The sequence below is a fragment of the Rhipicephalus microplus genome, chromosome 1, assembly GCF_043290135.1.
Source record: "Rhipicephalus microplus isolate Deutch F79 chromosome 1, USDA_Rmic, whole genome shotgun sequence".
NCBI lineage: Eukaryota > Metazoa > Arthropoda > Arachnida > Ixodida > Ixodidae > Rhipicephalus > Rhipicephalus microplus.
Genome location: NC_134700.1, coordinates 74,755,187 through 74,764,126, shown reverse-complemented (window position 1 = coordinate 74,764,126; position 8,940 = coordinate 74,755,187).

The window sequence follows — 8,940 nt, the reverse complement described above, 5'->3', positions numbered from 1 at the left end:
GGCATACAGCTTGACAAGTTCAAAGGTTAGCAATTAGCGGCGGGTTTACACTAAAGTATTCGAGTTGAGCCGAATCCTGCAATAGCTTTGTTATGTTATTACTTCGTTACAGCAGACTTCATTATGGTCTTATATGCTTATATTCAGCTCAACTGGACTAGCCACTCCTTCGTTGCATACATTGTTTAGGTTACCCGCTATGAGGAGTAGGGACACTGTGTATTCGCTCGAAGTGATTTGCATAACCTTAAAAATAATGTTGGGTATCCTGTCTGTATTTTTGTAGCAAATGCGGGTGAACTGTACACTTTACTGTGGCTCGCTTGGTCACTGTGTATGCTTTATCTCTCCAGCTCAAGTAATATATCGATAACAAAACCGCTTGTTGAAATGTCTTCGAGCGGGTAATGAACACAGTATGAAGTGGGCACGGTTCACGTTATCACGCTTTTCGTATTTTAGCTTCTCATCAACCTCCTCATCTCGCCCATCAAAATTTTCAAAAGAATACTCAAACTTGTAGCGTTTGATGGGGCTGCGGACGCTGCCATTTTATTTTTATATAGCTTTTGAGTGATAACGTACGATGTAGAGCCTTTGTGAAAAATGAGCCAAAGTGGTTTCCTTCTGCTATTTATTAGCCCTGTAATACCGCTCTCGTAGCACCAATTAAGGCCCACAATTCTGGATAAGTGATGACTACAATCTATTTTAGCTCGCAAGCGTCACAGCAACACCCAGACGCAAATCACTTGGGATCTTAAGTTTTTGATGAAGGCGACGCATAACAAAAGCCACAAAACCTGCCAGTGTTGTAGCATAAAGTTTGTCTTTCACGTAGTGAGCAAGCTGCAAAGCCCTACCTTTCCGAGGACAAGCAGGCATCAAGTCTGCTTTTTTTCATTTTGGACTAGCTGTTCTTAAGCACAGCCAGCACACTGCACCTTTGCCTTTCTGCTATATTGTGTCGTGTGGTTTCTGTGTGCTCTTTTTTTATATGCATTATTTCGGTTAACCCCAAGCGTGATTCGCGACTTCATTGCTGTGTATATGTCACTTCTTCCTTCTTCATCAGCATTGTGCTCTGTTTTTTGCCATAGATCCTTACTTACCCACTGGCCCGGTGTGTCATACTTCACCAGCTTCTCGGCTTCTGCCAACTCTAGCGATGTGTGCGTTGTCTGTGTTCTCTCTGTATTTGTTACAATTTATTTGTAAGGCGAGATGCATTTGTTGTCTACCTTTGTCATATTGTGCTTTTTATATTCTCAGACTCTACCTTGCCTTTGAATAAAACATTACGGATACTCTGTCTCTTTGACTGATATATACATTGATCACTCGTTCCAAAAGAAAAACACAAGCGCGATGAATAAAACCGTAGTGAATTATCATTACCTGCATCTCTTTTTATTATAACTTAATCGAAATAAAGATTACGTCACGACCGATTCGCACGAACCACTGAACAAAACAAAACATGGAATCGCTAAATCAAAATGACCTACAAAAACTATCTATTTGGGCGATGAATAGTGGTCTGAAATCATGAACTTTCGTCATAGCCAAACGTCGGTTATGCAAAGTAATTCAAAATTTGCGCCAGTGAAACCGAAACAGGAAGCGCACGCCACTTGCTCTCACCAACCACTAGGTGTGCTAGGGTCGATTGGGCCGCTGGGGTCTACGGGAGTGTCCACTCCACGGAGGAAGGAAAAGGTAAGGAGAGGCCCTGACGTCACTCGTTGTGAAGCCACGATGAAGCCGGAAGTCGGCCATATTGAGTAGGCAAATTCTCCTCTCTTGTTTACATATGAATGCGAAGCAAAAGGCGCGACTCCCTCTCTGGCTCGGAAAGCACGTGGGCTGCGGAGCGCGTGTGTCGTGACGATCCGAAACTAATGGAACTGGGCTCATCACTCAGAGCCAGCGGGACACCTTCAGCGAAATCGCTTCGTCCGAGTAATAACAAAGAGTAACAGCTCGCTGACAACGAAGCAACTACGAAAGAACGTGCGCTAGATGCACTGACAACGGCGAGTGCTTTCACGTCATTAATTCAGCAACTGTACAGACAACACAATCGGTCGTGCGCCTTCTACGGTTGCATTCCGCCACGCGACTGACGCAGCGTCCTGCCACTGTGTCCGTGTTCCGCGTGAAACTCACCTGCGTCAGCATTCTGCGACCGTGGTGACTTTGAGCACGGTGCTAGTGACAGTTGAACGTGGTTGCTGTTACGTTGAGATTACATGCAATGCTGGTGGAGAGTGTACCAAGCGGAACAGAAAATGTGTTTTAATACGCACATGCAAGTTGTTACTGTACACACACACAACACGAAACTACGTATGTGCACATGGTCCTCACGGCGTCTTGCTGGGCTCAACAGCGTCGTCCGTTGTCACAAGCAGGAGCACTGCTCAACCGTCACTGACCTGCAAGGCGTTCGTCGTCATTCAGCTTCGTCATGGTGCCCAACGCCATTTCGCTGAACACTAACTGCTTCATCCGCGTCATCCGCCGCACGACACATGGATATGCACTTGTTCTACGCACTGTTGGAACCCCGTGATGGACAAAGAGATTTGTAAACGTTGCTAAGAGTAATGTAACAGCCAGACGAACACTGCGTAACCAATAACGCGGCGCAGAGCACAGATATTGTCCGCCACGGCTCAGCACGAGACCTGGGGAGGCACACATTCCGCCGCCAGCCGCGGCCGCTCACTGCTAGACCAGCTTCACTGCGCAACACGTAACCATAACAACGCCGCCATTGTGCCTACTGACTATGGCCGCCATGATGTCATTTCCGCCACATTTTTTACGACCTGCGCCGGCTGGGCATGCCCTCTCCTTACCTTTTTCCTTCCTCCGTGGTCCACTCTTAACCTTTATTTCTTTATGATAATGTCAAGTTATCCGAGTAACACTGCGCGCACAAAACGAGCAAAACCACAACCCTCCCCGCCATGTGCCACCAACTGCCAACGAGCGCGCCGGAGCAGCCGGAGGCTAGGAAAAGGCGCAGTGGCGCCCTCGCCGGCAGTCAGTGTCGTCTTGCTTCACCCGAGCCGGCCGCAGGCCCGCAGCCGCCGCCGGTCGCACCACTAGAAAATGTTCTAGTTCACTATAATTCGTCGCTACCGCTATCGCCCGTCGAAGCATGGCGCTACTTGAGAGGAGTCCTAATTTTGCACTCGCATGCGAGCCAAAATTCGTTCCTCTTAACTCGCTCGAGCTGTCAAGCGATGACATCAAAGCTGACCAACTACGGACGAACGTGAACTAAATGGTCACGTGTAAACGTGCCGTTTCGTTTTTGAACACTTGTCTTGGCACGATTTGGCTACAGTAAAAAAAAAAACTACCTGAGCATGGTTAAATGCATTTGCACAAGAAGCCCCGGGAAAGTGGTCTAACTCTTGTAATATATATTAGCACGCTAGACAACTGTAGTCGCTGCACTGCATGGCTTGACAAACACAACATTACGGGTTTGCACAAACAGCTTCACTTTTCCTCACTGCAGTGCTGGTAAAGTGCTGGTGCTACACAGGCGTATAATCGCTATCACGATCACATCCACTGTTTGCAACATACTTTCTTAATTAAGGCTGCATAATCGCTGCAAATAGAAAAATTCTAATTATAAATGGCCTACAATGCTTCCCAGATTACCATTCCGTGATTACAAGTTCTGACAGGTAAGCTTCCCGTAGCACTCAAGAAAACGGGCACCATAAAAATTGGTTGCGGCTCCTTTTAACTTCTTCATGCACAGAAGTCTGTTTGTTAGCGGGAAACAGTTTTATTGACGAAACAGTTAACTCATTTGCATAAAGTAACTTAAATCAAAAATAGGCAATTTTACTTTAAAAGATATAAGGTGGTCACCTAAAGTGAGCACTGTGCAGTAAGTGTCGACTCTGACATTCTTTGTAATGAATTGTTCCAAAATAATAACGGAGCAACTGGGAGCGTGCCGCACTCTGTGGAAGACGAGGAGGCAGAGGGCGAGTCGGGGCACGTGCACGCAGTTGGGGAGTTCGCCGCTAGAATTGGCAATAAACGGACGTCTCTCTTTCACGTCTGGGCGAAGAGTAATTTTGCTACATTGTTGGTGCCGAAACCCGGGACCGAACCAGGGACCTTTACCGGCTGCAGGGCCGGCTACAGTCTCGTCGTGCGTCGCAAGATGAACCCAGGACCCAGATATCTTAGGAAGTGTGTGCCGTGGTACGCATATACCACCAGTGTCAGCACTTACCGGGTCTACCTTGTCTGTTATACCGGCGTGCCCACTCTGCCACAGCAAGGATCACATGATCACTGCTTGCAATGCCAACCTATGGGCTGAAAAGAAGAGGACAAGCTACAGTACACCAATTGTTGCTTCCGCTGCGGAACACGAAACGACATCGCTAAAATGTGCAGGAAGTCATTCAATTTTAGGTGTGGTACCTGCAAGCGACGCCACCTGACCATCCTCTGCAAGTTATCACGCCCAGTCAAAGATCCGCACCCCAATGCAAGATCCACAGCCTTTTCTCAATCACCCTCATTAACCACGCAAACGGTCACTATCACCCAGAGTCACATTAAGTCCACTCACGTATTGTTACAGACAGGTGGAATTAGGGCAGAGTCTGGAGACCACCGACTCTTCGTGCGGGTACTGCTGGACAGCGGCAGTCAGCGCACCTACATTCGTGCAGACCTGGCAAGGATGCTTCAGTGCTCCGTCGTAGGAAAAGAAGAGCTCTCCCTTGTCACTTTTGGAAGATCCAAGTCACGAAGGCGACTGCACCGAGCGTGTCAACGTGCGGCTTCGAAGCCAGTTCAACAATTCAGCGATTACCTTAGAAGCGTTAACAACTTTTGAAATTTGCTCTGTCACAAGCGCACCGCTCGACCCCAACATTTTGCGCTGGCTTGACGAACAGAGGTACAACGCAGCTGACAGCCGTCAACTAATTGCATGGCAATTCAACCCGAAAAGATAAGTGTCCTCATTGGATCTGATGCTTATTGGCAAGTTGCCACTGGGAAAATCCATCGCATTAACAGAGGTATAACTGCAATCAAAACTACTTTTGGATGGATGGTGCAAGGCCCTATGAAGTCCAACTTCTGCTCCCCATCTAGCGCGCTGTTTTCCGTGAGTCACAGTTCCGCTACGAACATCGACGTATCGTTACTGTCACCTTTCGATGCTATCGGAATTGATGGAATGCATTCTCGAACCTTTGAAAAGCACCACTTCCAATCTGCATTCGAGAAGGGAAATAATTAAGTGGCATCAACTTGATGACGCCGTGGCCAGAGGCAGGAACATGGAACAATCTGAGATGCCAGCTGGCAAGCGAGTCGACAGTCGTAGTGAATGCCCAAGTTTTCATTATCAGCAGTGCCATGGTGGTAGCGCGGGCCTTGCGCAAGTTGTTCCAGACCGGCCATGGTTGGGTCTTCGACATTCGTCACGTCGAGAACACCGCTCTGAATTATGCCAGGAACAATATGTGAATTATAATGGCCGGTCTCAAGTACGTGAAGGTGTACGACAGCCGCAAATCAATGACCACAAAGCTCAAACGGTGCCGGAAGCAAGGAGAGCAGCGTGCAAGAAATCACGTGCTCTTCATAAATTGCGAAAGCCCGCTAAAAAAACCTTCCGACCGCATAGCACAGAAAGAAAGCAAGGAGCGCTTCAGTTCCTTCGAGGACAATGTCTACGATAAGGGCAACTTGGCGCAGGGAAACTCTCCGGACTACTTGCCTTACTTTGACCATACGCCATCCCATGGAGAGGATACATATATGGTTCAGCTGGGGGAACGCCTGTCTCAACACTAGAATCACCGGCAAATCGTATAAATCGTCCCACTGCCACAACTCAGTTAGGCATTACACCACGAAGATGCAATCCCGACAAGCTCAAGCGCTTTGCACCATCCCATTGCTTACCGACGGATCAAAAAATTTCGCTACAACAACTTATTTCCGCCTTGGGGCTTTCCAAAGAACATGTATTGCAACGCAATTGTCATCGCCAACACCTTGCAGCTGGCCAGCGGAAAACATGCCAGCGAGCCGCCTACCTATCTTTGTCAGGTTATATTGCTACTGCGGAAGTTTCATCGACGCGTGTAGTTCATCTTGGGCCCTTGGGAGGATGTTGCAAAATAATAACAGAGCTACTTGGAGCATGCCGCACTCTATGGAAGACAAAGAGGCAGAAGGCGAATCGGGGCACGCGGTCGGTGAGTTCGCCGCTAGAATTGGCAATAAACGGACATTTATCTACAAAGACTCGCAACGAGTCATTTCGCTACATGAATGATGCTGGTGGAAGGGAAAATTAAATTATGACAGCTTTGCACTAGCGGTGCCACGCCTGAACGATATGCAGTTTCTCTACGGTTTTCTTTCGCAGCGAGATCACATCAAATTTCCTAGATTTCATAGATGAAATGCTTGAGTACTGTGAATAAAATGGTGCATGCGTAATTATTACAGGAGATTTTAACATAGATGTGCTTTCCTCAAGCAGCAACAAACAAACCTTTCTTGATAGAATGCTTTCTTTTGGTTATGAAAACACCATTCAAGTAACTCACTGACTTGACTGAAACAGCATTAGATCTATGCTTCACGAACTGTAAACATGATATCTGTGCTAGGGTTTTGACACCTAGAATAAGCAATTATTTGCTGATTTTTGCATTCTTTACCTGGGCAGTAAAAGAACCAAGGTCAGTTACTCCTAAGTGCTGTCGAAAAATTAACCAAGAGGGCATTAAGGTTTTTCAGAATGTTCGTGCAGAGACGAACTGGGATTATGTTTTCAATAACACTGACCCTGTGAGTGCTTATGGCATATTCATGACAAAGCTAACAGAGCTTTACCACCTAGCCTTTCCGATTGCGACATATATGAAAAACAGGAAGGCAAGAAAACCATGGATTGATACTATGCTTCAAAAAAGAATGAAAGCAAGAGACAAGTTATTCAGTGAATTCATAACAACTAAGAACACAGAGTATTTGATGAATTTTAGACAGGTTAGAAATAAGCTAGCATCTGATATTAAAAAGGCACAAATTCGCTACTATGAAAATAAGTTTACCAAGATACTCAATGATCAAAAAAATCATATGGAACACTGTCAATGATCTTTTGCAAAACAAGCATACCAAGACCATTTCTGAGCTTCCAATAGAGAGCAAATTTTAATTCGGCACTTGCCAATATATTCAATGATCATTTTTTTGAAATCAGGGGCTCCCTATACATCAAGTGGTTCCGTTCAGTCTCATATATTTCATAATACAGCACACATCTCGGAACTCATTTTTACAACTCCCACGGATTAATCAGAAGTTGCCTTACTGATAAAGAAGGTAAATAACAATTCTGCGGTTAGCTTTAACAATTTATAAACTGAACCACCAAAAGCAGTATCGGAGCATATTAGCGCACCCTTTGCCCATATCTGCAACCTCATCCTGAGCACTGGAACGTTCCCGGACAAACTAAAAGTGGCCAAAGTATCTGTAATCCACAAAGGTAGTGATGAAAATTACATGAATAATTATAGGACCATTTCTGTTTTGCCTACATTTTCGAAAATTATTGAACCCGTTATTTATGCATGAATTTCAAATTTTTGTAGCTCAAAAAAAGGTATTTTGTTTTTATATATATACTGCTTTTGCAATGACCTAGTGCCGAAGCCCTATAGGGAGTAGTTTCGTTTCAGACAGCTCAAGCCCGTGCTTTCGGAAAGCTGGTGTAAGAAATTTTTGCCTTAAATTCGATACCGGCGGCATTCTGTGAAAAAGTGCTCTATAGCTTCTGTTTGTGTACAATAGTAATAGGGGGAAGAAACAAAACCAGGTCTGTATAAATAAAAGTTTAAAGGTACAATCCTGCATTGCAATTTAGTAAATGTCACTTCAAATTGCCTTGTTGCAGCGTCACCATGAGCTGTGTGACTGAATCTTAAGGTGCAGAAAATCTGCGCCATTTAGAACAGAAAAGTCTATGTTTCCCTGCCGTATACAGAAATTTCTAAATCGCGCGATTGTATATAGGCCTCAGGGTCTTAGAATATTCAGGACGGGGCCCTGAATTGATTGTGCTACCAGTGTGTCTGCTGCTTCATTTAGTGCTAGTCCAGTCTGACCTGGCACCCAAACCAAACGAACAACGCGAACGTGATTGAGTATATATATGAATAAAATTCTAATAAACAAGGCGATGTATTTGGTACTGTCAGAGCAGTGCAAACAAACAAAGTATTGGTCAGTATAACAACCCAAGAAATATATGTTGGGAGCTTGCGTATGGCCAGAATCACTGCCATTAATTATGCCTGGTATATCAGCATAAAATCGGGCAGTCGCAGTGAATAAGACCAATCTAACGCTCTTGAGTAAATGCCCACTCCTGCTTTCTCAGCATTAACGGATGCATCTGTGGCTATAACTGAACTTCTCTGTAGGCTATTAAGGTGGTCTTCGAGCAACCTACTGAAATATTTGATTGGCAAAAGTTTAGCATTTTTTTGGAAATATATCATCAAACTCTTATCACTACCGTAGGATTCAGTACCTGTGAGAAACTCGCATCGCAGATTTTTACCCCCAATGGCTCTAAGAGTTTTTGCGCATAAACGATTTGAGGTCGATGTAGTTGAGATGACTCACAATAAAAAAAATATGGATGGTTCGCTTATAAACACATATTTTTGGGAGCGTCTCTGTGGGAAGGCTTATATGTTCGAGAATGTTTAAACAGTCAGTATGCGAAACCTGGTTTGTAAATAGGGTGGATATGCTTCATGATAAAGAACATTATTAGCGACAAACTTAGGGAGGCCTAAACATAGATGCAATGCCTTACGCTCTATAGAAAGAGGACGTAATTTATAA